The 27,389-nt window shown below is 44.0% G+C and overlaps 2 long non-coding RNA genes across 2 annotated transcripts; one reads left to right on the forward strand and one right to left on the reverse strand.

The window, feature by feature from the left end:
- Positions 1-710: 710 nt before the first annotated feature.
- Positions 711-25,490, reverse strand: LOC138916556 (uncharacterized). Its single transcript, XR_011423814.1, has 3 exons — positions 25,292-25,490; positions 24,557-24,857; positions 711-3,724 (listed from the first exon to the last, which is right to left on the reverse strand). It is a non-coding gene; the product is annotated as an uncharacterized lncRNA (long non-coding RNA).
- Positions 5,738-24,767, forward strand: LOC106781401 (uncharacterized). Its single transcript, XR_002811842.2, has 3 exons — positions 5,738-5,869; positions 8,592-8,707; positions 24,644-24,767. It is a non-coding gene; the product is annotated as an uncharacterized lncRNA (long non-coding RNA).
- Positions 25,491-27,389: the final 1,899 nt, after the last annotated feature.

The raw sequence follows: 27,389 nt of genomic DNA on the forward strand, positions 1-27,389 counted from the left end.
AGAAGCCACATGGAAGGAGGCCTGTGGAGGAGCATTGAGGCACCTCAGCTGAAGGTCATCCGTCATCACCGCCACAGACCTTCCAGCTGGGCTTGAACGCAGCCGCCTAAGTAAGCCCAGCCGACACCACACGGGGCGGAAGAACGCCCAGTCAACCCACAGAACCAGGGGAATAAGTTGCTGTTGTTGAAAGTTGCCTAGTTTGGGGATGGATGGTTATGCAGTAATTGGCTTGGTGTGGGTGACATCACATGCCCAGGAGCGCACGGGCCTGTGTCAGAAAGGTGTGCTTTATCTGTGTCCTCCCTCAAACCCTCAGTGGCTGCCCAGAGAAATGCTCGGCAGATGGAAAAACCTGTGTCCACTTGCTTCCTGTGGGTTTATATTAATGTCGTGGAAAGAGCAAGGAGTTTGGGGTCCAAATACCTGGATTTGAACATCTGGGTCTCCCTCTTTCCCGCGAGCCACCAAGGACAAGACATATCGCCTCTCTGTGTCTTTCTAAAAACGAGAAATCATCTTACTCTTTCACACAAGGTTCTTTTGTGGAGATGAAGTGAGGTTTATTCCGCAAACATTTACTGAGCTCTCCCAACAGACCCAACACTACCCGTTACGTTGTCAGCTCTTTGAGAACAAGCCCCTGTACTGTCGCTTTTTCTAAAGTTCCAAAAACATACACTGAATGAATGAAGTATGACAGATCCTAGTGCAAAAAGATGAATGCAGAATTTATTTCTGAAAAGGTCAAAGTTAATGGTAAAGAATGTGTACAAAACTACAAAGTGGTATGCAAAATTTCATGATTATTACGTAACCTTTTAAATCAGTGGTTCACTAATTCCTCCATTAGATTTATTAACTCTTCCCACCTCACTCCCTAGAGGATTTGCAGAAGCTTAAAAAAAAATCATCAACTATAAAAGGATAAAATACAGCTGGGAAAATTAAGGCAAAGGGAAAAGAAAGGTGGGAACAGTGATTTATTAATGTATAAATTGCAATATACTTTGGCTTTTTTTATGCTGAGGTATACTGCATTGTTCTTGTTGCAATGTTGATTGTTTTTAAGCTGGCATCTCCACTTAAGATAATCTATAACTAGGAGCAAGATTTCTAGAAGCAATAAGCTCTGTTCTATTAGCCACCTGTAGTTTTGCCATAAACAGATCCATTCACATTTCACTGTACATTTCAACTGATTTCAGCTGGTAGGAAAGGTCCTGGAAAAGCCACCGCTCCTCCCCTCAGCTTAAGTTGGCCAGCTGTCTAGAGATGTAACCACTGTAGATACAGTGATCAGGTGGGAAGCAGTGAAGACTAGTAGGTAAAAACTAGATGGCAGTTAGTTAGTGACTAAAACCAAGCTTCAGACCCCTGGCTCTATCACTTACTAGATACTGACCTTGCACAGGTCACATTCCTAAGCCTCAGTTTCCCTATCAGTAAAAGGGGTGAGTAATAGTACTTGCAACAGAAGGTGGTTGTGAGAATTAAGTGAGATAATCCACGTGGCATGTGGTAAATGTTCCTAACTGTCAGCTATGTTGGTTGTCTCCACTGTAGTGGAGAGAGGGTGGACTGTGGGAGGGAGAGGGTCTCTGGTCCTTGGGCAGCTGTCGTTTTACTCTATTTCTGAGTAAGTGGGTATTAATTAGGACACTCGAGTAGCAAGATGCATGGAGGTAATACCCGCAGTTTGAAAATTATTAATGTGCTTTTATAGTCAGAGCACGTGGTCTTCACGCTGCTCTTCCTGAAGCATCTTTCTGCCTTGGGAGATTAAAAGCATCACAGAGAAGTGCAAAGTGGGAATCGAGCTTCTGCTACTCAAAAATAGGGTTTTTCTGCACCACTCTAGCTTTGCAAGTCAGACAAGAGGATTGCATATTTTCCTTTACCTCCATCTTTATCAAGGTCTAGCTTGAAGATTACACTAAGAAGGGAGGAAAGCCTACCCCTTCTTGGCCCCAGAAGTACTGTAGGAGGAAAGAGAAGGAGAAGGAGGTAGACCAAGTGACTGAACGTGGGCCCAGTTCTCCATCTCGGGGCTTCAGCAAAGGTCTTCTGCCCTGTTGTCTGTTTGGGTCTCTGGGAAGGAGAGCCCTTGATGGCTGCTCTAAAGCCTCTAGAAGAGCAGTCACATTATATCCATTAAATTTGGTAGCTCAGTCAGGCAAGGCATCTTGAAGTTTAGGTTATCTGAGCTGTTCTCAAGCACTGAGGGGCTGCCATAAGCCTGCCATGATGGACCTCCCCATTCCACAAGCTGGTGGGACACTGGTGGGAGTGGACCACTGGCTAGGGGCCAGACAGAGGATGAGGCAGAGGCTCAGGGGTCTGCAGGCAGGGACGACGGGAGGAGGCCAAGACAGTTCTACACTGACCACATCCTCCATTTTAACCCTCCATCATCCCCTAATAAAGCTGTAGAAAGAAGTCTGTGCTGGGTGACCTTGGACAGACCCCTTAAGCCCTCTGGGCATCCAGCTCCTCGTCTGTAAAATGAAGAGGCAGGTGGGATCACCTCCAAAGCTTCCTCCAGTCAGGGAATTCTACGATTCAAATCAATGTCAAACCTTCTCCTAATGCATACAATTTGTAATATTAAGACAACCTAATTAAAGTCACAGCAAACCTGGTACCCCAAGAGTTTCAACAGAGTTATAAGGCCTCATATTTAATGAATTCCAGACAGACTACCTCTCACCAAAATGTCCTCTATTATTATATTCAAGTAAAAGATTAAACAGCACAAAAAAACTTCTGTTATGAATTTCAAGATCAGATATTAAAACTCTCTATTCCTTACTAGCCAGCAATAAAATGGAATGAAGTATTAATACATGCAACAACATGGATGAGTCTCAAAATAATTATTCTGAGTGAAGGAAGCCAGTCATAAAGGGGTCCATACTGCATGATTCCATTTGTAGAAAACTTTCTGTCTGTAATGATTGAAGGCAGATCAGTGGTTGCTTGGGAGGGGGGTCACAGGGAGGACGACAAAGGGGCAGGAGGAAACTTTTGGGGGTGATGGATACGTTCACTGTCTTGATTTTTGGTGATGGTTTCACGAGTGTACGGATATGTCAAAACTTAGGAAGCTGTACATTTTAAATATGTGCAGTTTACTGTAGCCATTTATACTTCAATAAATCTATCCTTTAAAAGATTAAATTTTTAAAAGTAAAAGAAACTTTATGTATTCCTTCGTTTGTCAACTTCAGTAGGAAATACACACTGCAATAAAAGCTTTAACTCCTAGCTATTAAATATGAGAAAAAAGAAAAGAGTAAAAGAGAGCATATATATATATATAAATATAAACATGTATATATTGTATGTAATTATTTGGACTCCAAATAAGGCCTTCCCCCTCAGTGGTCACAACATTGAAATCTGATTGGCTAGACTTGACTAGAAAGTGGTCATTCCACAAAGTAACAAAATATGAAAGGATAAGATGCCACACATTCTTAAAGTATACGTGGTTCAAGACACTCAAACTTCAAGGATTTAAGAAATAATATAGTCATTTGTTTAGGTTTTGCTCTATCAGCACTTGAGATGCTTTTTACTTCCTTCTGGATGCTCTGCCTGCGACTGAAGTGTGCTGTTACCAGCGAACAGCTGTGTCCCAGTCACAGCCACCAGGTATAAAGGACACGTCTTCCCGTCGGGTGTGGTTAACTGAGAGAAAGCAGCAGCCATGAGCACTCACCTTTAAAAGACAGAATGAAAACTCAAAATTGATGTTTATCAATATTGGTTATGTTCATCTGTCTTAATTTTAAAAACAGTTTTAGAAATCAATATAGAAGTACAATTTGATTCTTTCCCTGCAAATTCCTGTTGTTATACCTTTTGGGCCTTTGCTTTGGAAAGGAAAGCTTTTAAGCAGGAAGCATTGCAACTCGGAGAGAGCAGGAGGAAAGTGTATCAGAGTGGCCCCAAACAAAAGTCTCTTGTGCCGGAGAAGTCTGTGGATTTGAAAAGATTAGCGGAAGACTAGCTCAATTCATGTAATGGCACACATGTTCTTAGTAAGAATTCAAAACGCTTTCGGTTTTCAGGGTGCTAAGCTGGTGTGCAACAAGATTCAGGCTATATCCATTAGACTCTGCTTGTCTAAATTTGACTTTTTTCCTTTACAGGCAGTGAGATTTTCAAAGCTGAGTTTCAGGGCACATGGTGACTGAACTTCTGTCGGGATGGGTTGACAATTCCAGCTGTATTTCAAATTCATGGAAGGATGCCTTCATTCTGGAGTAGTTGCAAACTTAAACTCACAGGGTCAGTGACTATCCGTGTCTCATCATTCTCTCATTATATGAATAGCAATGCAGACTGAGGCCAGAACACCAGCAAGGGAGATGAGTCTGCTGGAAAACAGATGAGGTAGAAAAAACACTAAAATCATTCTGTTTGGCATGGTGGATGGGAACCTCTGGGGGGACCAGGACAATGTGTTTGTAGTGGACTTTCCTTCCCTAGTATAATGACCCCCAGGTTTTACTTTGAGGGCAGCACCCCTCGCCCATCATCAGCCTTGTGGTTTGGGTGCGACTGACCCCAGCTCCAATTCTAGGATGGGCTGTAATTGGCTTTAATAGGCCCCTTGGTCACTATGGTCTTTCCAAAACAGGGACACAATGCAGTCTAAGTCAGCTAGATGCAAGGAGGTACTGGACATCTAGGGGGAGAAAGTTTCCCTTCCCCTCAGTGGGAGCATCACAAGAGACTCTCTTTCCCTGAAGAGTGGTTCTAAGGGCTGGAGGCCTGATCTTCTTGGTGGTCATTTTATCACCAAGAGTAGGGGGCCCAGAGCTGCCACCGCTTCACATTGTGGGGAATAAAGCCAGCCCAGCAGAGGGCAGAGAAAAAATATGGAGAGAAGCAAGTCCTTGGTGGAAGTCACTTGAGCTATTGGATCCAAACATACCTGAAGTCAGATATCACTGTACTTTCAGTTAAATAAGCCAATAAGCTCCTTTTATTGCTCAAATGAATTTTCTATGACTTGAAACATCAGGAGTCTTAGCTAATCACTAACCATTTTATAAGGATTGTGGACAGCCCTAGAAAATGCCCAAGATGAAAGTGGTTAAAATGGTAAATTGTATGTTATGTGTACTTTACCATAATTTTTAAAAAATGTGGCAACATCTAGAAGAAAAGAATATGCCCAAGCTCATGATCTGGAGCTTCTGTGTTTCCCTAAGGTCCTGGAGATGTCACCCAATTGTCCAAAGCCTGCCTCTGCGTGGTCCTCTAAGAAGGCTGCTGTTCTGCAGGTCTGTATGGACATCCCACCTGGATGGCAGCAGCTTTTATTCTTTTATGATTCCCAGACCCTTTGGGCCCTGGGAAAAAAGCAAGAGCTGACTCTCAGTTGGCTGCTTATTCTGTGCAGGTACTGTGCTGAGTAGTTTATGAGTATCATCTAATTTTCTTTTAGTAGCTACTATTCTTATTATCATGCCCATTTTATAAATGGAAAACTGAGGGTTAGAAGAGTTAGGAAGCTTGCCCACTCTCACCCAGGTAGCAAGGGACGGGCCTGGGTCTCGAACTCTTTCAAGGCCATGGTGAAGGGAAAAGACTCCCCCTAATAAATGTTAGTTATCAGTAGAAGAAGCCAGAGAGGCCGGTCCAAAGTCTCCGAGGCATAGAGAGACTCCAGCCAATGTTTCCTCCTCTCCAGGCAACAAAAGCAGAAAAACAAACATTGGTTAGCAGCACACGTACTTCCGCATCAATTATATGAAACCCCAGGATCATTTATTCTGATTAGAAATTTCCTGACCAGCTCTACTTTGGGGAAGAAAAGAACTGAAATTTTTTGTGCTTTTGCTACTTTTGGACGGTGAGTGTATGTGCTAGATTGTGGTCAGTGAAGAAGATAGGCGTGGGTGAGGACAAGAGCTGGAAAGGGAGGCTCAAGAGAAACTTGAAGGGTCCTGAGTGACTTGCTAAGGTTGTGGCTTTTGAGCAGGTAGTGACCTGGACAATCACCCTAAGGACAAGGGTGAATCTGAGATGTGGCATGAGTTGGCTCCAAGGAGATGGACTGGGAATGCCCCCAAGTCTAAACTAGGCAGATTCTGCAGCAGACAACGGGCAGAGGCTGGTGTCCAGATTTCCAAGTCTGGTAGGAATGCACTATCGGAAGGTCCAGGCTGAGATCGATGTCCAAATGTTCAGTCCAGGAAAAAGAGCAAGCAGGAATTGCTGCTGAAGTTGTGGGGAAACCTGGGCACAAGGAAATCTTAATGGCACCTAACACTTGAGTGATTACTTGGTGTCTGGCGCCATGCAAGCTTTGCTTATATGACCTCATTTAATCCTTATCTGTGAGGTAGATAGAGATGGAGCAAGAGAAGGTTAGGAAGCCAGTTAACTCAGCAGGATCCCCTGTCTGTCTGGCTACACACATCTGGTCCTTGATGCAGTCTCTCTGGCAAGGAGCTGAGATAAGACCTTGGGACAGAAGCTTGAGACTCTGCCTGGTTCTCAACTGCTCAGAGTAAGCCGGACTCTGGAGGTCCTCACAACCGCAAAAGCAAAACTGATTCTCTGAGCAGCCAGAAAAGAATTGCTGAGCCGTATCACAGCCAATTATCATAAATGATAATGGCTTTGAAATTTTCCATGTCTTGCATGACATGTAGACAAATGGATTCATTCAACAAACACGTGCTGATAGTCTACTCTGTGTTGGGCACTGTCCTAGGAGCCAGGAATAGAAACAGGACACAGCCCGTCTTCAAGGAGCTTATAGTCTACTGGAGAAAATAAAACACTATTGCTAAGTGCTAAAATAGAGGGATGCGAATAATTCTGCCAAAGAAACTTCAAAAAGATAATATTGAGCCAGCCCTGATGGCATAGCGGTTAAAGTTGAGTGTCCTCCGCTTCGGCAGCCTGTGTTCGGTTCCCGGCCACGGAACCACACTGCCTATCTGTCAGTAGCCATGCTGTGGCAGCAGCGCACATGGAAGAACAGAGGACTTACACTACACATAACTATGTACAGTGGCTTGGGGGTGGCATGGCAGGAGGAAGAAAAAAGGAGGAAGATTGGTAACAGATGATAGCTTTGGGCAAAACTTCCCCTGCAAAAAAAAAAAAAAAAAAAAAATCAGGCTCTAAAAAAAAGATAATATTGGAGCTGGGTCATGAAGGATAAGTAGGAATTCTTCAAGGACATTACAGGAAGGCAAGATTCTAGGCAGAGGAACTGGGGTCTGTAAGAGTGTGCAAGAATGCAGTCTGCCTACAGATCAGCATCGCAGTGCCCCAGTTCGCAAGGCCAGGGTATAGGGTACTTCAAGAAGGATTTGGCCAGCCTGGTGGCACAGCATTTAAGTTCGCACGTTCTGCTTCAGCGGCCCAGGGCTTGCAAGTTCGGATCCCGGGTGTGGACATGGCACTGCTTGGCAAGCCATGCTGTGGTAGGCATCCCACATATAAAGTAGAGGAAGATGGGCACGGATGTTAGCTCAGGGCCAGTCTTCCTCAGCAAAAAGAGGAGGATTGGCAGCAGTTAGCTCAGGGCTAATCTTCCTCAAAAAAAAAAAAAAAAAAAAAAGAGGAAGAAAAGAAGGATTTGGTGGAGTGGGCAGCATGGAGGAAGTAAAACTCCAGGACAATTCGGATGTCAAAAGGGCATTACAGTGCAATATATTTGTTTACTTTTTTTGAGTTGGCTGAGAGGGAAGATAGCAGGGTATAAGTTATGACTTGTTCCAAGGTATATCTGGGTGTAACCAGGGGAGAGAAACCATACGGTAATTACAGCAGAGAATGTCTCATACAAAGAATGATTAAGTATAACAGGGTTTGGAGTAACAAAGGATTGGCTAGTAAGAAGTAAAGAGAACTCTAAAGAATGTGAAGAGGCCCCATGGCCCTTAAAGTTGAGATCCAAACCCTGTTGGAGAGGACATGGCCACAGCTCACTGGATAGCAGACAAGTCGCCCTGCTGCTCCATCGGTAGAACTTACCAGAACTCTCCTCTCAGGAGTGCACACCACTATGACACTGCCTGAGAGGGGACCAGGGAACCTGGCTGCTGGTTCACCCTGCGCTGCGGGGCAGGACACGGAGCAGGAGCCGGGCCCCGGGGAAGTCACAGAGCTGCAGGAGCCTGGGGTGGAGGAAGCCCCTCAGGAACGCAAATGTACACTGCAGGAACCAAGAAATCTACAGTCCTTTTCTCCAGCTCCCTCCACTGACAAAGCTTCAGTGTCAGCTGGCAAAGGACAAATATTTAAAGGCCCAGACCCATTTTCACAGAACAAGCTGGAGGGTTGAATTTGGAGCTGCTGAAGACACTTCTAACTGACACACTCTGACGGACTTATTTCAAAACTAAATTCACAGCTTTAAAGTCTTGTATTTAATAAAATCTTTAATAGTGGGTAAAAATCTGCCACGTAGTTCAGGGTCCTGGCAGATTTGCCCCAGCACACCCCACTCACTAATATTACCTTTCTGTTATAACATTGGGGAAAGTTATTTCAATTTGTATTTGTGATTACAAGTCGCGCCATGTTCCTTATTTTTAAATGGTGTTTACAAACAGGGGCTCTGGAGTTGATAAATCTGTGTTCAGCCTGGGTGTGGCCGCTGCTAACTGTATGACCTCAAGGAAGCCACTTGACTGATTCCAGCCTCAGTGTCCTCATCTGCTAAATGCAGGTAATACCTACTTTGTGAGGTTGAGGTAACAATTCACTGAGATAGTATATTTAAATTTCTTAGCCCAATGCACATGAATATTATCAAACTGCTAATAATAGCAGCTCAAAGAATGATAGGTACTAAAAATAATAACACAAACATAATTTACTACGTGCCAGACATAACAATGGGCTTAAAACATTATTCACCCAATAGCATATATCAGTCCTTATTAATTAAATCTTGGAATTTGGGAAAGAGGTTGGTCACAAACGTCATGGAGTTATATCAATGCGGCAGTGGAACGCATCACTCTTCTCTGTCGTAGGGAAATGCCTCAATTGTGCGGCAGTCAGAGCACCATTTCATCCCTCAGCACCATGCTATCATACAAGACGGTCTTCACTAGACTCTGATTTCTTTTTTTCTTTTCTTGAGGAAGATTAGCCCTGAGCTAACTGCTGCCAATCCTCCTCTTTTTGCTGAGGAAGACTGGCCCTGAGCTAACATCCGTGCCCATCTTCCTCTACTTTATATGTGGGACGCCTACCACAGCATGGCTTGCCAAGCGGTGCCATGTCCACACCTGGGATCCGAACTGGCGAACCCTGGGCTGCTGAAGCATAACGTGCACACTTAACTGCTGTGTCACCAGGCCTGCCCCTAGACTCTGATTTCTTCAGGCATAAGACTGTTTTGTCATTTTTCTTTCCCCTCTAGACTTTTATTTTTTTATTTCTGTTTTTAAATTTTTTTTAAAGATTGGTCCTGAGCTAACATCTCTTGCCAATCTTATTTTTTACTTTTTCTTCTCCCCAAAGCCCCCCAGTACATAGTTGCATATTCTAGTTGCAGGTCTTTCTGGTTCTGCGATGCAGGGCGCTGCCTCAGCGTGGCCTGATGAGCAGTACTAGGTCTGTGCCCAGGATCCGAACCAGTGAAACCCTGGGCCGCCGAAGCAGAGCGCACACACTTAGCCACTCCACCACGGGCAGGCCTGACTCCAGACTTCTAAAAATTATGTGTTTTGCATATAATAGGGACTGAGATCACAATGGAATGTTCCTATTTTATCATTAGTCTTTCCTTATTCGTGCATATCTTGAAATTCTTGCAAACTCCTTGTGAAGCTTCATAAGAAACAAAAAGGTTTACCAATCCTGTTTTACAGAAGAGGATCCTGAGACTGGAGTGAGCTTCCTGCCTAAGGTCACACAGCTAGTTCATGGACAGGCCCAGGACTAGAACTGAAGTTTCGTTTATCTATCAGTCATTTGTCGGATACTGACTAGGGACCATGCTGGGCTCCAGAGTTCCACAATGAAGCACACAGCCTTTGCTTTCAAAGAGCTGACGGTATACTGGATGGTGGGGGTAGGTGGTGGGGGCAAGTAAAAATAATCCAGTGAGTCCAAGCAGTGTGGCGAGTGGACCACAGGGAATGTGGGCTGACATTGAGCTAACGCTCCAGCATGGCTGGCGTGATGGTCCAAACACCAAAATATTTTTATACCGTTGATCAATAGTCACCTCCTCTGCTACCCTCTCCCAGACATCCCCATGATCCAGAAACTAAAGGATTAATGCACGAGTGTCCAGAATCTGTTCCAGTTCTTGGGACCAGCCTCTGTTCTGATTGGTCATGCCCACAGTAGAGCCAGGGACATGCACTGAAAGTTAAGATACGATAGAGTACAGCCCAGGAGAGGAAGCTAATTCAGAACAAAAGGTTAAAAAAAAAATTTCAACTGGACAGAGGCCTTTTTGCTAACTAGAACATATTATAGAAAATCTGTGAAATACATATATAGTCATGTAAGATGACACCATGCGGTAAATTGAGTGAAGGGTACATAGGACCTCGCTGTATGATTTTTGCAATTTCCTGTGAATCTTTAATTATTTCAAAATAAAAAGATTTTTTTCTAAGGCGAAGGAAGCCTATCCATCTACGTTGGTATTGTTAATTACAAAGATATTCAATATGCTACTACAAATAGAATTCTGCTGGTGCTTAATTAAAACACAAAAATTTTAATGACAAAAAAAGATTAAGTCTAAAATAGATCTGAACTATTCCACCTCACCAGTTCTGAATACAATGTAGGTCATATCTCTGAATAGTCAAATACAAGGGACTTGGACTTACAGAAAGTCCCTTCTTCTGAGGTTCTGCTCACAGACGCCCTTTCTCCTCCACACCTGTGGGGCCGTCTGCACACTGTCACCCAGGAAACTCAGACCACCTGGGCAGTCCTAGGCAATGCTGACTCGCTGCTCCCATCAACACTTCCCCTGATAATTACCTGGAGAGCTTAGTCAGGAAAGTTCTAGAATCCACCACTTGCCCAACCTAGAAGTATTTGCTCTAAGCAGAGACACAGTCGTGTCCCTTAAATTCTCCAGAAGGAAAGGCAGACCCCACCACGCAGATGAGGCTGTCACAACAGTCCACAGTACGCTGCCTACTCTCTGAACAGTCTAATTGAAATCACCAAAATTTTAGAAAGCCATTTCTCGTCTCCTTCAAAGGCTGGCTAAAGGCAAGCTCTGTGTGCATTACTAAGCCAAACACAAAAATCTCTGTAGCATCAGCAAGCAGATTTAAGGTGAGCTGCGGAGCTTTCTTGGAGGTCAGTGGGTGAATGCGCCTTATATAGAAATAAATCAAGAAACTATTGTGGTGAGTTTCCCAAAACCAAGAAGTCAGCTCCAAAGGCAACTCCAGAAACCGAAACAAATGACAGCTCCTTTGGATAAAAAATGTACACACCACACGCACACACAGCCCTACACGCACCCGTGTGCACACACGTTTACATATTTTGTTCTTCGATTTTTCTTACTTTTTATATTTTTTTTTGAGTTCTTCTTACCTTGTAAGATAATAAAATAGATCACCTACAAATAGAAAGCACAAATAATGTAATTAAATTTTAGGAGTATGTCTTTTCACCCTCCTTTTGGTACACGTAAATACTCACAAACACACACATATATTTTGCTGTAGGGCGATCACTATATGACTGTTGAAGATCACACACTAGACGACATCCATGGAATGCCCCACCTGCCAGAGTGAGGGAGGAGGACCCACAAGAACTTCGCAGAGTAAATTCTCCCAAATCACTAGTTCCCAATTTACAAAGGTAGTAATCAAGGCCACTAAATATTTTAAGCAAATTTGCATTATATCTATCCCTACCCCCTAATCACTTGAAATAATTTACATGAAAGACTTAAACTCTTGTTTGCAAAATCTTTTTAAGCACTTAAGCAATTCTTGTAAATGTAATGAATCAAACTCATTAATGTAGTAAATCAGCTTCTCTTACAAAAAGTCTGTCTGTTAAAAATTATCTTACATCCTTTAGCTTGAAATTACAAGTCTAAAATAAATCATATATTTCAGATAAGATAAGCTACTCTGCCTGATCCTCTAATACACCAGGTCCTCTTCAACATCAGACACTGTCTGTCAGGATACCTGCTAGGTCATGCCACAGTAACAAACAATTCCAAAAACCTCAGTGACTTAAATCAACTTGATTTCTCACTTTATATGTGTTTACTGTGTGTCAGCTGAGGCGTCCCCTCCAGGCCTGGCTCACTCAGGGAGCCAGGCTGATGAAGAAGCCACTAAATGGAGCATTGCTGGTGGCAGAAGGAAAGAGAGAAAGTGGCAAATTGTGTACTCGCTCTTAAAGCTTTCACTCTAAAGCGATACTTTTCTTCTTCTTCTTTTTTTTTTTTTGCTGGGGAAAATTTGCCCTGAGCTAACATCTGTTGCCAATCTCCCTCTTTTTTTCATGTGACCCGCCACCACAGCATGGCCACTGACAGGTGAGTGGTGTGGTTCCATGCCCAGGAACCAAACGTGGGCTGCCGAAGCAGAGCATGCCAAACGTTAATCACTGGGCCATAGGGGCTGGCCTTGACACAGTTATTTCTGCTCACGTTTCCTCGGCTAAACAAGTTATGTGGCCAGCCCTGACTCCAAGGAGGCAGGAAAGTACAATCTACCACATTTCTCTGCTCATCAAGTGAACAGCTAGAAATACTTCATCAGAAGAGCACTAACGGCTGTCTCACATGCTCTCAATAGGAAATGGACATGCGACCCTGATGATTAAAAACATAGCACTAAACTTAACTTATTGTTATTAGTCTAACTTACCCAGAGGTGTGCTGGACAAGCCAGCCTGTACCAGCGTGTTAGAGCTGATTGTCACAGTTTCAGGAAATTTGCAAGCCAGTCGTTAAACAGTCATTATTAAAAATTAAATTATATAAACTTACCATTAAATAAATTATATTTAAAGCAAAAGTCATAAATACTCAAACTCATTATTTTCAAATTATTTTACTACATTCTACTATTACCTATGTTCTTGAGACGGTATCTATTATCTGTGTATCTATTGCATCCATAGCGGTAGAAGCAACTTTCAATGGTCTTCTACAGCGCATGTCTTCTCAACTCTGCCTTCAGTGACATCTCAGTGTCAGCTCACAGTGGGCCACGGTGGGAGTATTCACGGAAATGAGCAAACACTAAAAATCGGGGTTTGATTTACTCTTTTGTTGACTGTCTAGACTGAGGAAAGTGGTGGATAAAACGTTAATAATACAGTTTAAACTTAAAAGTCTGTTACTACTACATCGGGAATCGCACAAAAGATTGAAGAAATATTCTTCCAGTATTTAACAGTCGCTATCTCGGGGCCGGCCCCGTGGCCAAGTGGTGAAGTTCACGTGCTCTGCTTCAGCGGCCCAGGGTTTCTCTGGTTCGGATCCTGGGTGCAGACATGGCACCGCTCATCAAGCCATGCTGAGGCGGAGTCCCACATGCCACAACTGGACCCACAACTAAGAATACACAACTATGTACCGACGGGGGCTTTGGGGAGAAAAAGGAAACATAAAATCTTAAAAAAATAAAAACCATTATCTCGTTCAGTAAAGAAGTCAATCATGTCATCGATAAACAAGTGAAGACCCAACAGATGTCTTCATTGTTTCACTTTCATCTTACGGTCAATGTAAAAGAGAATATTAACCAACAGTCAGAACTACACTTGTTGATCAGCTGCAACCATTGGTTGGCTGTGGATGTAAGATTTAGGCAAAAATCAGCAAAAGCATTTTGTGACAATCAATTGCTATATAGAATTTAAAATAAAAATATTATGTATTTTATTCGTATGTTGTGTGCTATTCCTCTTTTATAGCAATAAAATGTAAAATAAACACACATATGATGTATGTTTGTAACATACACACTGGTGTATGCACGCACGCACACACTTTTCCCCCAGAGAGCTGGTTGTGGGTCATTCACCAGCACCACTGGGCTCACCTCATCTCAATATATCTTACTGGAGTTGTAATCTTCTGGAAAAGATCAAGCCCTCAATCTTTTTACTCCGAAGTTGGAAGTTACTGAAACCTGCCAGGATGGACTTGGGTGACCCTTGCAAAGTGCCTGTGATAGGAAATACCAAAAAATCACCGTGCAAAACTGCCCATGAGGAGAGAAAGATCCTGGACCAGTGGGCTCTCTTCTGCATCATGCAAAGGAAAATGAAGTTCCCCAGCCTAGGAGGGGCCCTGACTCAGCCCTCAAGGCCAGGCTTCTAGAGAATGACGGTGTTGATGAGGCTGAGGAGTTGTGGCCTAGAGAATTCAGGGTGATCTTGAAGACCACCAGCCCCAGTCCTGAGTCTGCCCTGCCAGCGTTTTGGTGGATCCAGCCCCAGGGCAATGGGGTGGAGCAGAAATTTCTCTTCACAGCACAAGCTTCAGCTAAGGGAGCAGGCAGCATCCAGGTGCAGATGTTGAAACTTTAGGCTCCAGCGGTTCAGTGTGACTTCCGGCGCCAAAGGTTCAGAAGCCGAGCTGTGCTTCTGTCCCAAGTCCCAGAAGGCTTGTTCTCCACTTGGAAAGTGGAGTTTTAGTGTCAGATGAGATTTGTTTTCTAGAGAAGTAGCAGAAGCTTAGTTAAAAAGGAAGAGGGGAGGGGGAAAGAGAAAGAAGAGGAGGAGAAGGGCAAAGTAGGACATTAAGTTGGGTCCCAATCTCGCACCACGGCAAAGGGCAGGACAGTCACCCTTGAAAGAGAGGTGGAATGGGAGCGAGGTTCTCACATAGACAGATCCTAGTAGGCTGTCAACGGGCAACGTCCCACTGTACAGAGAGTTTGCCACCAAAGCCAGAGATGGAGAGACAAAGGTAGAGAATGCTTCCTAAAGGAAGGAGGTACTTTCAGATGTGCAGTTTTCTTCAATAACTGTTTTCTTGCCCTCTGAAGCTTACGCCCAATAAGACAACGTGTCAGTTACTCTGCCCTAAACTGTAGCTCCCGATCTTAGTGAAGTCATTCAAGCTCTCTGAGCCTCCGTTCTCCTGTGTTGGTAAAATTAACACCCACCTTGCTGGGTCATCGTGCAGATTAAATGAGAATGCAGATGAAGAGCTTGGCATGTGGTGAGCGGTCAATAAACGGTAGTTGTTGTTAGCTCTCCTTAGGCCTTCAATCGGACCTCAACCAGCAGCACCTCACACTGGGGGGTTTTAAGACTAAGAAAGTATTCAACTTTACTTAGGGTTTATTTCTTTAATTTTTTTCTCTAAAATTAGTAATCGCTTCATTAATGATTTCTACAGAAAAGTTACTGCAGATGTTTGATGAGAGTAGGTTACCTGGGACCTGGGGAAGACAATCCAGCGTGACGTGGGGTCCTAAACAGGCCATCACTCATCCTGTTTAAGTTGCCTAGATTTCCGGCGTAGTATGCAGAAGGAAAGCAGCAGCCTCTGAAGCACCACGCAAAGCAAACTTATAAAGACGGGTGTATTTTGGGGGAAAAAGTGCCCCTGGTGGGTCTGATGTGTGCTCATAAATATTTATTTGAATGAATGCATTTCCATTCCCTACACCCCACAGTGGAGAACCTCTGGGAGGATATTCCAATTCTGCTGCCAAGCTGTGCTCTCTTGCCCTGATTCCCATTAACGTTAGCATGCCCAGAGGGAACATGGCACAACACTTTGAGACCTTCTAAGGACCAACCAGACAGATATTTCACGTCCTGATAGATCCCTGGCTCTGTGAGGGCTTGCTCTGCCCTCGTCCCGAGCCAGGGTACCTGCAGGTATTTACGAGTGGCCCCACTTTGTTCCCACAGCCAATTAAAGGGAAGGGCCCAATATAAATCCAGTCTCATCTTGAGAAGTAACGGGAGTGGGATTAGTTTTGCTCCTTTTATGGAGACTAATAGGCTAAGTTAGCGTAACTTTGGGTCATTAGCCTCCTCTGAGATCCTATAAAGTTCGCCTTTAGGGCACTGATGCCAGCGGGAGCCCCACCTGTGACCCTCGGAGGTTGGGCTCTGACTCAGAACGCCGCTCCTTTCTTGACCGTAGTTCCCACACTCTGTTCAGACTGAACTTCCAGCTTAATTCTGACTCACACTCCAGTGTTTCTGCCTGAAAGGACACATGTGACTTCTCCGTCTACTAGCAGGCTGGCAGCACATGATGGCCAGGAGTGATTCATGGACATGTGTAATTTTCCCTGAGAGATTCACAAATGTTAGGAGAGAGGGAAATCTGAGAGATGCCTTACCATCTTCAAATGAGCCAAGTTGGGGCTGGGAGCTTCGAGGCTGCAATTAAGGCTCAAAGACCTTCCCAGAATTCAAGCCAAGTATCAAGAAGATGACACTTAGGTGAGTATCCCAAATTTCAGTTCTCCATTCCTCCCTAAATATTTTCAGGGAAAATCCTGGAAACCGTTTGAATCCCTGCTGGTCAATTAGGTAAAGTCTTAGAGCATGAGCATTAGGGTTACTGGTGTAATTGTGACTTTATTTTACAATCTGGCTTGTGAAGTCTGAGACCTAAGATTTACTGGCAGCTGTAAGTCATTGTTGTTCTGATCAAGCGTCTATGCCCGGCAGTCCTTGGTTGCTTCCAGCACTTCCCCTTCTTAGTGGAACCAGATGCCTGATTAGATCACTGCCGAGACTTCATGATCCGAGCCCCAACAATTCCACTGGGATCCAGCATTAGGCAGGCTTCGAATCCCACTGGACTCAGTATAAATATCCCTTAATTCACAAGGTAGCATTGTTCTGTGCTAGGCTTCTGAAAGTGATGCTCCGTAGGAAAGACTTCTGCACTCCATAGTATATTCTCTGGCACTGAGCTGACATGATTTGAATTAAGACCAGACCCTCACACCACCCCCAAGCTGAAAGTACTAAAGCTACTGGTTTCAAGCCCTCTGTCCGTTAGTCCAGAACCTGACATCCTCCAGGAGATGGTTGGGACTAATCCACTCTGTACTCTCATCGCCATTTTCACTGCCTCATTAGTCACTGGGCTTCTCCTATATCCATGGTCTGAAGGTGTGGTCCTTGCAGGAGAGCATCCCTCTCACTTGGGAACTTGTAATGCAGATTCTCAGGCCCCACCCTGGAACTACTCAGTCAGAAACCCTGGGAGTGGGGCACAGCAACGTGTGTTTTAACAAGCCCTCCCTGCGATTGTGATGCACGTTAAAGCTTGAAAACGACTGCACTGGCCCATCATCACCTTAACACTCCACATTTCCTTTTCCTGAATCAGTTCCCCACCATTCTAATGCACCCCGATCCCCAGCTCTCCGATGTACCCGCTGGAGTACCTGCTCTGTGATCAGCAAATTCCCCTGTATCCTCCACACCTTCCAGGTAGTCTCTCCACACCTCCTTGCATTAACCAAAACCCTCTCTCTCCTAGAGCCGCCCTCTGCAGTGGTGGCTCTGTACGCACATCTATTCACTACAGGACAGGTCCCTGTCCTCCCTTCTCTTCATCACTACTTCTAGATCACTTGTACCCGCCCTCTTGCAAAAACTCCCAGCCCTTTGAGACCCCTGCCCTGTGGTCACATCACCCCTCCCCTTTGAGACCCCTGCCCTGTGGTCACATCACCCCTCCCCTTTGAGACCCCTGCCCTGTGGTCACATCACCCCTCCCCTTTGAGACCCCTGCCCTGTGGTCACATCACCCCTCCCCTTTGAGGCCCCTGCCCTGCGGTTACATCACCCCTCCCCCCTCATTATTCAAGTCTTTCATACCAGGCTCACGCTGGGTCACTTCAAAGCCCACAGTAATGGCTGGCACCCAAGCTTCTCAATTTCTCAACTAACTCCCGCATCTCCGATGGCCTTCCCCTTTGTCCTCTACTGTGGACTCCCACAGTTACACACAGACCTGCGCCCCTTGACACCGCCCTCCTCCCAGTCACAAGTGCAGTCACCCCGGTCCCCAACCACAGATGCTTGCAGTACACTTTGCTTAATCAGCTGTTCCCATTATGACCATTCTCTGACCTCTCTGGGATACCTAGTTCCAAAAGTTGCCCTCTAACTCTCTTCACACAGTCATCTCCTTGATTCCTTACCCAGCTTTGATTGGGTGGTCTGTCATTTCGATCGGTCTTTTACAAATATCTTCAGTTACTTTGTCCTTCTGACCTTTAGTCACTACTCTATCAAAACCCAATCATGGTTGACAACAACCATCAATAATTCAGGTATAGAAGAAGCATCAACTTTGGGCCAGGAGCTTTTACAGGCACCAAAGATACAAAATGGGCAAGACAGCTCATGGCTCTGGCCTTGTGGAGTTTATACCCTGTGGGGGAGGGAGGGTGTCAGAAAATAGGCATATAGATATTTCATGTTTGTCAGGTCATGATAAGTGCTTTGAGGAAAAATAAAGCCAGGAAAGGGAACAGAAAGTAACTGGGGTGCGGTGGGGTGGTGGTGCTATTTTAGATGCAATGGTCTGGGGAGTCATCACTGAGGGGGCAACTTTTGAGTAAAGACCTGAAAGGAGTGAGAACCAAGGCATGTGGCCCTCTGGGGTGGCAGGGTGGGGGGGACTTCAGAGATCAGCAGGTGCAAAGATCCTGGGGTGGAAGTATGCTTTGCCTATCAGAGGAAGAACAAAGTGACAGCATGACTGGAATGCAGAGAGTGGTAGAAAGGTTGGAAAGATATCCAGATGCCACATCATGAAGGCCTTATGGACCCAAATGAGGTCTTGGGCCTTTGTTCCAAAGAAGCCATTGAAGAGTTTTAAGCAGCTAATTGAAATGTCTGACTTTCCTTTGAAGAAAACACTGGGTACTTTGTGGAAAATATGCTGTGGGGTGGGCACAGACGGAGCTGGAACACAGCGAGGGCAATTCTGCTGGGGTCCAACGGCGAGAAGAAGACGGTCCACCAGGCGGGTGACCAGACGCGCTCTGCACTTTCCCTGCAAGCGTGGTCCCTGAACCAGTGTCACTCGTATCCACTGGAAACTTCTTACGCGAATTCTCAGGCCCCACCCCACTTGTTCACCTACACTTACTAAACCTCTGATCCCTTGAGTCTCCTCTCACTCTCGGCAAACAACCCTCACCCCCTACTTCACAGGAACCAAACCCATCATGCAAGAATATATCTAGCCAGAAAATGATTTCCTTCCAGTCTATTTCTACTAAAGGGGTATCCTTCCTCCTAACTGTGGCCTCTCCCTCTGTCTGTGCTTGCCATTCACGCATGCTCAAGTCTCAGCCAACATATTAAAAACAAATAAATAATTTCCCCCACCTCCACCTCCCGCCGTCACTCTGTCTGTCCCAAAGCAAACATCTTAGAAGAACTGCCCACATTCACTTCCTCTACCCCTCAATCACCCTCCCCTCCCCAACCCACTTGAACCTGGCTTTGGCTCCCACCAGCCCACTGAAAGATCTCTCATTGGGGTCCCAAATGGTCTCTTGCTGCTAAAACCATAGAATCATTCACCCAGGTCACACAAGCATACTTCATGTCAAGTTGTTGGAATACTTTTGCACCAGTTCTGTAAAGAGATGCCGCCCCAACCACCCCCCCATATCTCCTCCCTGCGCACTGTCCCAGACCCTCTCTCAGCGCCCCATCATCACGTAACTGCAGGGCTAACGCCAGGCACAGCAAGGGGCCTGCTCACCCAATCCCACACCAGGCTAACATCCTTCTGACTGGTTGGTGCCCACCCCATACCAGTTGTTAAATATTTTTAGTATAACCCTTCTCAGCTAAAATCAAAAGATTCTCCAGTCTCCGTCTTGACTGTTCAGAATCATTTAACACAGGCAACTACTTGAATCAGTCTCTCCTTTGATTTCTGTGATACCAAACTCTCCTGGATTTCTTCCTGCACTTCTCAGTTTCCTGCACTGAGTTTCCCCATTGACATACCTTCAAATGTTGCTGTTGTCTTAGGTTCTCTTCTGTTTGCTTTAATCTCAATAGATCTCACTAATTCTCACTTCTTGGCTTCAAACACCATCTATATGTGAATGAATCCCACATTAAATGTTTAACCAAGACCTCTCCTCTGAACTCCAGAACTGACTCAAATATCTGCTTAGCAAGCAAATCATTTTGATGTCTCACAACCCTACAAATGTAACATGTATGATATTGAACTTTCCATCTGTTAGCTCCCCATCTCGTCCTTCTGCAGAGACGGTTTTACCATCCACCCAGATGCACAAGTCAGAAACCTAGGAGTCATCTGTGACTCCTCTCTCTCCTTCACCACCCATTCATATTCAATCAATTACCATATTCCATTTAGTCTACCTCTAACATATATGTAATATACATTAAACCCACTCAATTCCCTCCACATCCCCCACTAATTTCTGGTTCTAGCCACCATCCCCTCCCGCCTCACTGATTACAGTGGCCTCTTGTATTCCTGCATTCATAGTTGCCTCTCTCCTGTCTATTTTCTATAAAGCAGCCAGAGTGATCGTTTAAAAATGCAAATCTGATTAAACCAATATATCCTGTTTCATTCCCTGGGGTTCAAAATTAGGTCACATTCCTCTTAATGTTCAAATCAGATGACTTGGAGCCTTCGACTTGTCTCCCTTGTGTGATAACTTTGGATTTCAAAGGTTCAGATTCTGTTAATAAATGGAACTGGAGCCTCTGCTCCTATTCTCTCTGACTGCTGTGATTGTTAGTAAAACACCAGACTCTGCTGGTCCTCTGTCCTTGGGTAGTCCATATCCCTTGCTGTATGATCTGCAGTGACCAGGCACAGATATCCACCAAATAGCCCAGGGTCATCCTTATTCAGGGAGAGAAAGTGTTTTGATGATCTAGGCCCAACAGTGCTTCAGTTCTGCAAGTAGAGAGAAAAAAATCTTTCTTTCCAAGTGTTATATTCAGCTATGATGGCTCAATTCCATGGTTGACCTGGGACCCAAATGTTAAAGCTCTTTCCTTACACAGCTCTTTGAGTTCATACACATGGATAAGGAGTGCCAGTGGGTGTCACAATCTGCTTTTATTTCCCAAGGCAAAGCCTTAATGCCTTTGTGAATGAGTGCATGAACATCGATTTGTTCCTGCCCAAGTCTACTCCTGCAGCACACAGGCCCACTTGCAAAGGGTACCACCAGAGGCAGCAGCCTGCACCCCAACACTAATCAGGATGCACTGGAAGCCTAAGGAGTTAGAACGTGGTCTGCTTCTTTCTAAGAAAGAAGTTTATTTTTAACCAATACATCCCTGACACTCTAGTGCCTGTCTTTGGTAGGTGGGCTGACCACTAACTCAAGCTAGACACACAGGAAATCCCAGAAGCTATCTTCCCCCTCGACCTTCACATCTAATCAGCCCCAATCCTTGACGATGCTACCTATGAATATCCTTAGAATTCAGCTCTGGCCTACCTTAGCTCAAGTCCTTATCTGTTCTTTTACCATTTTAATCAGTTCCTACAGGTTGCCCTGGCTAACTTCCATATTACACTCACTGATCTTTCTCAAATATAAATCTGATCCCGCCTCTGTTCTGTTTAAAGCTCTTGAATTAATCCCCACTGTCTATTGCGAGGATAAGATTCTTAATCTGAGATGCATGAAGCAGGAGTCAACGCATGGGCCAGAGGAACTGAGAATTGTATGCAGAATTTATATGTGTTTTTCCAATAAGATGGCCCATAATTTTAATCCCAACTTCAAGGAAATATATTTCCACAGAAAGGCTAAGACCTACAGTTCAAGCTCAAGCTGTTTGCTGGGATGAAAGGGATTTTCATGACCTGGTCACTGCTTACCCGGCCAGTCTTACCGTCTGCATCTCCCTCCCTGCCATCCTTCCCCACCGGACACTCCAACAGTACAGAACTGCTTATGATCCCTAAAACACACCATACAGTTTTACAATTTGATGCCTCAATGTGCCTTTGAGCATGCTGCTCCCTCTGCCTGCAGTGCCTTTCCTCTTTCCTTCACCCACTTTTGTCTGCTTGTAAAAATCATCTTTCAAAATCCAGCTCTGGCAACATCTCCAGAGAGCATTTTCTGACTCCCTTACATAAGAGGTAACCACTCCCACTTAGGAACCACCTCTTTTCCTTGTACAGGCTTCTAGTTTTGCCCACAAAAAACTGAAATATTCTGAAGAGACATTTTTACTGAAGTATAACATACTTACAGAAGTGTGCAAACTGCAGCAACTCAATGATTTTTGCAAAGTGAATACGCCTGCATAACTACCACTCTGATCAAGAAACAGAAGACTGTCAGGACTCCAAAGGCTCCTCTTGTGCTTCCTCTCAGTCATTACTTTAAAAGTAACACTATTCTGATTTCTTGTCCCATAGATTAGTTTGCCCATTTTTCAAAGTCCCATACTCTTTTGTATCTAGCTTTCTTGATTCAACATATGTGTGTTATATTCATCCATATTGTTGCTAGCAGCAGTGGTTTGTTAATTTTCACTGCTGTATGGTATTCCATGATACTAATAAGCCACTTATTTGTCCTCTTCTACTATTGGACATTTGAGTTGTTTCCATTTTGGGCTACTGAGAACAGTGCTTCTATGAACATTCTTGTCCATGTCTTTCAGTGACCATATATATGCACTTCTATTGGGTATATATCTAAAAGTAGAATTTCTCGGTTATAGGATATGTGAATACTCAGCTTTAGGAGATACTGCCAAACACTGTTCTAAAGTGTGAGTCTGTTTACACTCCCATGAATAGCATGAGAGTTTCAGCTGCTCTACATTCTCCTCATTACTTGTCCGTGTCAGTTTTTAAGCTTTAGTGGGGCCGGCCCGGTGGCGCAGTGGTTAAGTTCACACATTCCACTTCGGTGGCCTGGGGTTCGCCGGTTCAGATCCCGGGTGTGGACGTGCACCACTTGGCAGGCCATGCTGTGGAAGGCATCCCACATATAAAGTAGAGGAAGATGGGCACGGATGTTAGCTCAGGGCCAGCCTTCCTCAGCAAAAAGAGGAGGATTGGTGGCAGATGTTAGCTCAGGGCTGATCTTCCACAAAAAAAAAAAACAAACAAAATGCTCTAGCTACTTTGGTGACTGTGAGGTGGTACCTTACTGAGGCACATCACACTGAATTTTACTTCTTTATATATATATCTACCCTTTTCAACACTGATTTCCTCCAGTCACGAGACTACATCTTATTCAGCATTGTGTAGCAACATGTACAGTGCCTGGCACACCCAACACACTAGGGAAGTGTTTGTTGAGTGAACAGAATGTCAGAGAAAAAATAAGGGGCTGAGAAGTCTTCCTAATGCTAAAAGCGAGCTTTTTAGGTAAGTGACTGTCTATCCTGCCTACCTTTAACTCGAGTCCTAATCATCAGACATGTTTGAGTGTCAACCCACTGCCAATATTATTCTTCTGGTACTTTCTCAAGGACTCCCTAGCTAGGTGCTTCTAGCGTTGACTGGCAATGTAGACACCAGAGCTGAGACAATCCTAACCATAAAGTTAAGAGGGACCTTGAAATATAATTGTATTTCTTCTGCCTTCCGGCAAAATCCCATCTAAGCCACCCAAAGCAGGGAAAAAGCTAATCCTTGTTTACAGACACCCAGCGACGCAGATCAAAGCCATGATGAAATACTGCTTCTCATCGAGATACACTTCATGAGACATTAGAACGGCTATAATCAAAAAGGAGAACAACCAGTGCTGGTGAGGATGTGGAGAAACTGGCAGCTTCACACAGCCGGCAGGAGTGTGAAATGGTGCAGCTGCTTTGGAAAACAGTTTGGCAGTTGTTCAAAAGTTAAACATAGAGTTACCTTATGACCTGGAAATTCTACTCTAGGTATATACCCACAGAATTTAAAACATATGTTCACACAAAAACTTGTACATGAGTGTTCATAGCAGCATTATTCATAATACCCAAAAAGTGGAAACAACCCAAATGTTGATGTGATGAATGGACAAACTATTGTATATCCACACAATGGAATATTATTCAGCCATAGAAAGGAATGAAGTACATGCTACAGCATGGATGAATCTTGAAAATATTATGCTAAGTGAAATAAGCCAGACACAAAGGCCACATATTGTATGGTTCCATCTAGATAAAATGACTAGAAGAGGCAAATCCATAGAGACAGAAATTAGATCAGTGGTAGCCAGGAGCTGGGGGAAGGGATAAATGGAAGTGACTGCTAATGGGTACATGCTACTTTCTGGGGTGATAAAAATGTACTGAAATTAGATAATGGTGGTGGTTGCATTGCTCTGTGAATATACTAAAAACCACTGAATTGTATATTTTACAAGGATGAATTTTATGGTATGTAAATTATATCTCAATAAAGCTGTTATACAACACGCTGAACTTTTGTTTTACTTTTTAGCATAATTTACTTATCTAAATTATTTATGATAAACTTGTATTACCCCTGCAATTTTAAAAAAAAGGTTTTAAAAGTACATTTAATGTGATTTGTATTTTTTTCCTGTGAAAAGTTTGCACAAACCTATTTCTTGTCACATGATCACCTCTTCTCTTTCTCTCGTCAAACCAACTTGCCCCGTCCTAAAGAACTGGCCTCTTTCTTCTTTAGGTAGATGTTAGCACCGCATTCAGGAGAAGCAGCATCTCCAGCTCTGACTCCAAAGAAAGCCAAGGAACACGGGTCTTGCAGCAGGACAGGACTGCCAGAGGCACGCAGTCTAGACAAGAAGGGCCTGGAGAAAAGTCTCCTCTGGAAGCAGCGTCTTAATGGAGTGTGACTACCCTGTGCGATATCCTCTGCGATCATCTCCTCTGCTACTCTCCTGAAGAGGAAAATTCAAAATAAAAAGCTGCATAAACATGATATTATAGTATACTACAGTTCCTTTATAACTTTTGATAAATTTCTTCTTCCCCTTAGTTTATTTTCTTGCTCCAATAGTTTCAAAATTCTTTTTAAATTCCTCTAATCATGTGCTTCTCAAAATGTGGTTCCCAGACTAGCAGCATTGACATCATCAGAGGACTTGTTAGAAGCATGACCTATCAGCCACCCCAGATTACACAATCTGACACTTGGCGGGCTGCCTGGCCAGTGGTGAGGTTACAAGCCCTCCAGGGGATTCTGAAGCACCTCAAGTTTTAACACCACTGCTCTAACCATCCTCCCTTTTCTTAGCCATGACCTTTTTAAGTATAATATGTATTAGTAGGGGCTACAAATTTGCTGAGTCGCCTTCCTTTCCCTGACTCTAACCTTCCAGTCACCACTCTGCTTGGATTCTTTCCTCAGCAAATTTCTCTCAACATTTTCTCTCCCATCTTGGAATGCCACTGCTCCTTCCTAGATCAGCGACTGGAGTTTGCGGTCCTTTTCCATCTATCTGGCAATTGTCAACACGCCCTACTTAAGACATCCTCACAGCACTTCCTAGGGAGAGAGATAAGAGAATACCATGAAAAGAAGAATTTTTGTTTGAACATTTATGGTACTTATTTTTGTGAAAATAAGTGGACTCTTTCTGTGGAGCAGAGATTCACAAACTTGAATGTGCAAAAAGGAGTTTGATTTTTAAAATACATAGTATTCCTAGGTATCAGATCCTGGGACGTAGATGCAGTGTCTGGGGTGGAATCCGGGAATCTTCATTCCACAAGTGCCCCGGGTGATGTTGAAGGTGGTGGCCCTTGGCCCGCTGAGAAACACCCCAGAAAGGATGAGACAGGGTGGGGTGGGGCTTCCACACTTCTCCCTTCTGCAAAGTCTACACTCACTGGAAATCTCTACAAGAAAAAAAAAATAAGTAAGACAGGACCGACACCTTTCCGTAGCATTTTTCATGTCTTCAATTGAGCTTGTTAGTGCTTAAGAGATCTTTAAACCAAGCTCTTAGACTCTCAGGATAAATGTTATTAACACCTAAAGGGTGAACCCCTGATGTGGGGGAGTGGCACTGTCAGGTGTGAAAGTTATTCCTGAAATAATACAGACCTGACCAGCTGTAGAAGCAATCCTGAATAAGCTGGTTACCCTGTACTTAGCTTCTCCCAGGATGTAACTTTGAGATACATAAAGTTTTATTCCTTCTAAAACTTGTGGAGCTGTTGTCACTTTGAAGGAAATTCTTTTTCTCAGAAGACTATTGTTCACAGTGGGTTGCATGTATTCGTGGGAGAAATGAATATATATAGTATATATTGCCTGAAAAAGACCATGAATGCGCACCAGTGCCGAGATGCAGAGTTTAGTGTGACATCCTTCCACACTTTCTTTCTAAAGACACTTTTTTTGTGTGTGTTTTTGCCTGTGTCATCTCACTACTGTCACTTGCAAGGTGCTGAATCAAATGAATACCTTTTTGGTCTCATAAAATAGAACACAGTTTCCCACCTTCAGCATTATTGGCGTTTTGGCCTGGATAAGTCTGTGCTGTCCTGTGCATTGCAGGATGTTTGGAAGCATCCTTGGCCTCCACCCACTAGATGCCTGAGCACCTCCCTGCCAAGTTGTGACAACTTAAGAACACCTCCAGACATTGCCAAACGTCCTGGCGGTGGTGCAAAATCACTACAGGTGGAGAACCACTGAAATAGAAACACGAAGTTAAGAGAATGCACAGTTCACATAAGTAACTATGAAGCATTTTAACGCCTGTGCTCAAAGTTATGTTTGCTTATATGCTAAAAGTAGTGCATGGCTTCTAAGAGTGTTCAATAAGAAATAACAGTAATTTGTGAAACCTGAAAAACTATTCCGGACTTTTTCTACCTCTACAAAATATAAAGCTGTATTTCTAAGCGTAATATTACAATTAAGAAAAGGCAGACATAAGAAAACATAAGTGGAAAAGAATGCCACTTCAGCTGATGACCACAATGTAACAGGGCAAAGGGGCAGCATGGACTGATAGGTTAATACAGTAGGCAATATTTATTGACAAAACATTTGTGCCAGGCATATTACTACTTCAGAGGATACAAAGATGAAATCAAAACAACTGATTTCTTCCCTTTAAAAGCTCAGAGTCTAATGGTGGCTCATGGACACACAGACAATTATGGGATTAATTATCATAAAAAGGCAGTAATGGAAAATTATGATACAAATGTCTGCTGCTGACTTGTAGTAAAACGACCGGAAGAGAAGAGCCTTAGCTGTGTGAGCAGTGAAGTACACAGCTAGGCTGGGCTTCCCGCTGTTACCCTGGCAGAGAGGCGGTTAAGGTAATTCAGATGGAAGTTCCCCTCTTTTGCTAGAAACATACTTGACATTAGTTTATCGGGTGATTCAAGTTGAAGCAGCTGAACTATTTTGCCACAATTATCAGGATAAGTAGTTCAATTATTCATTCACT

This window comes from Equus caballus, chromosome 12, assembly GCF_041296265.1.
Source record: "Equus caballus isolate H_3958 breed thoroughbred chromosome 12, TB-T2T, whole genome shotgun sequence".
Classification (NCBI taxonomy): domain Eukaryota; kingdom Metazoa; phylum Chordata; class Mammalia; order Perissodactyla; family Equidae; genus Equus; species Equus caballus.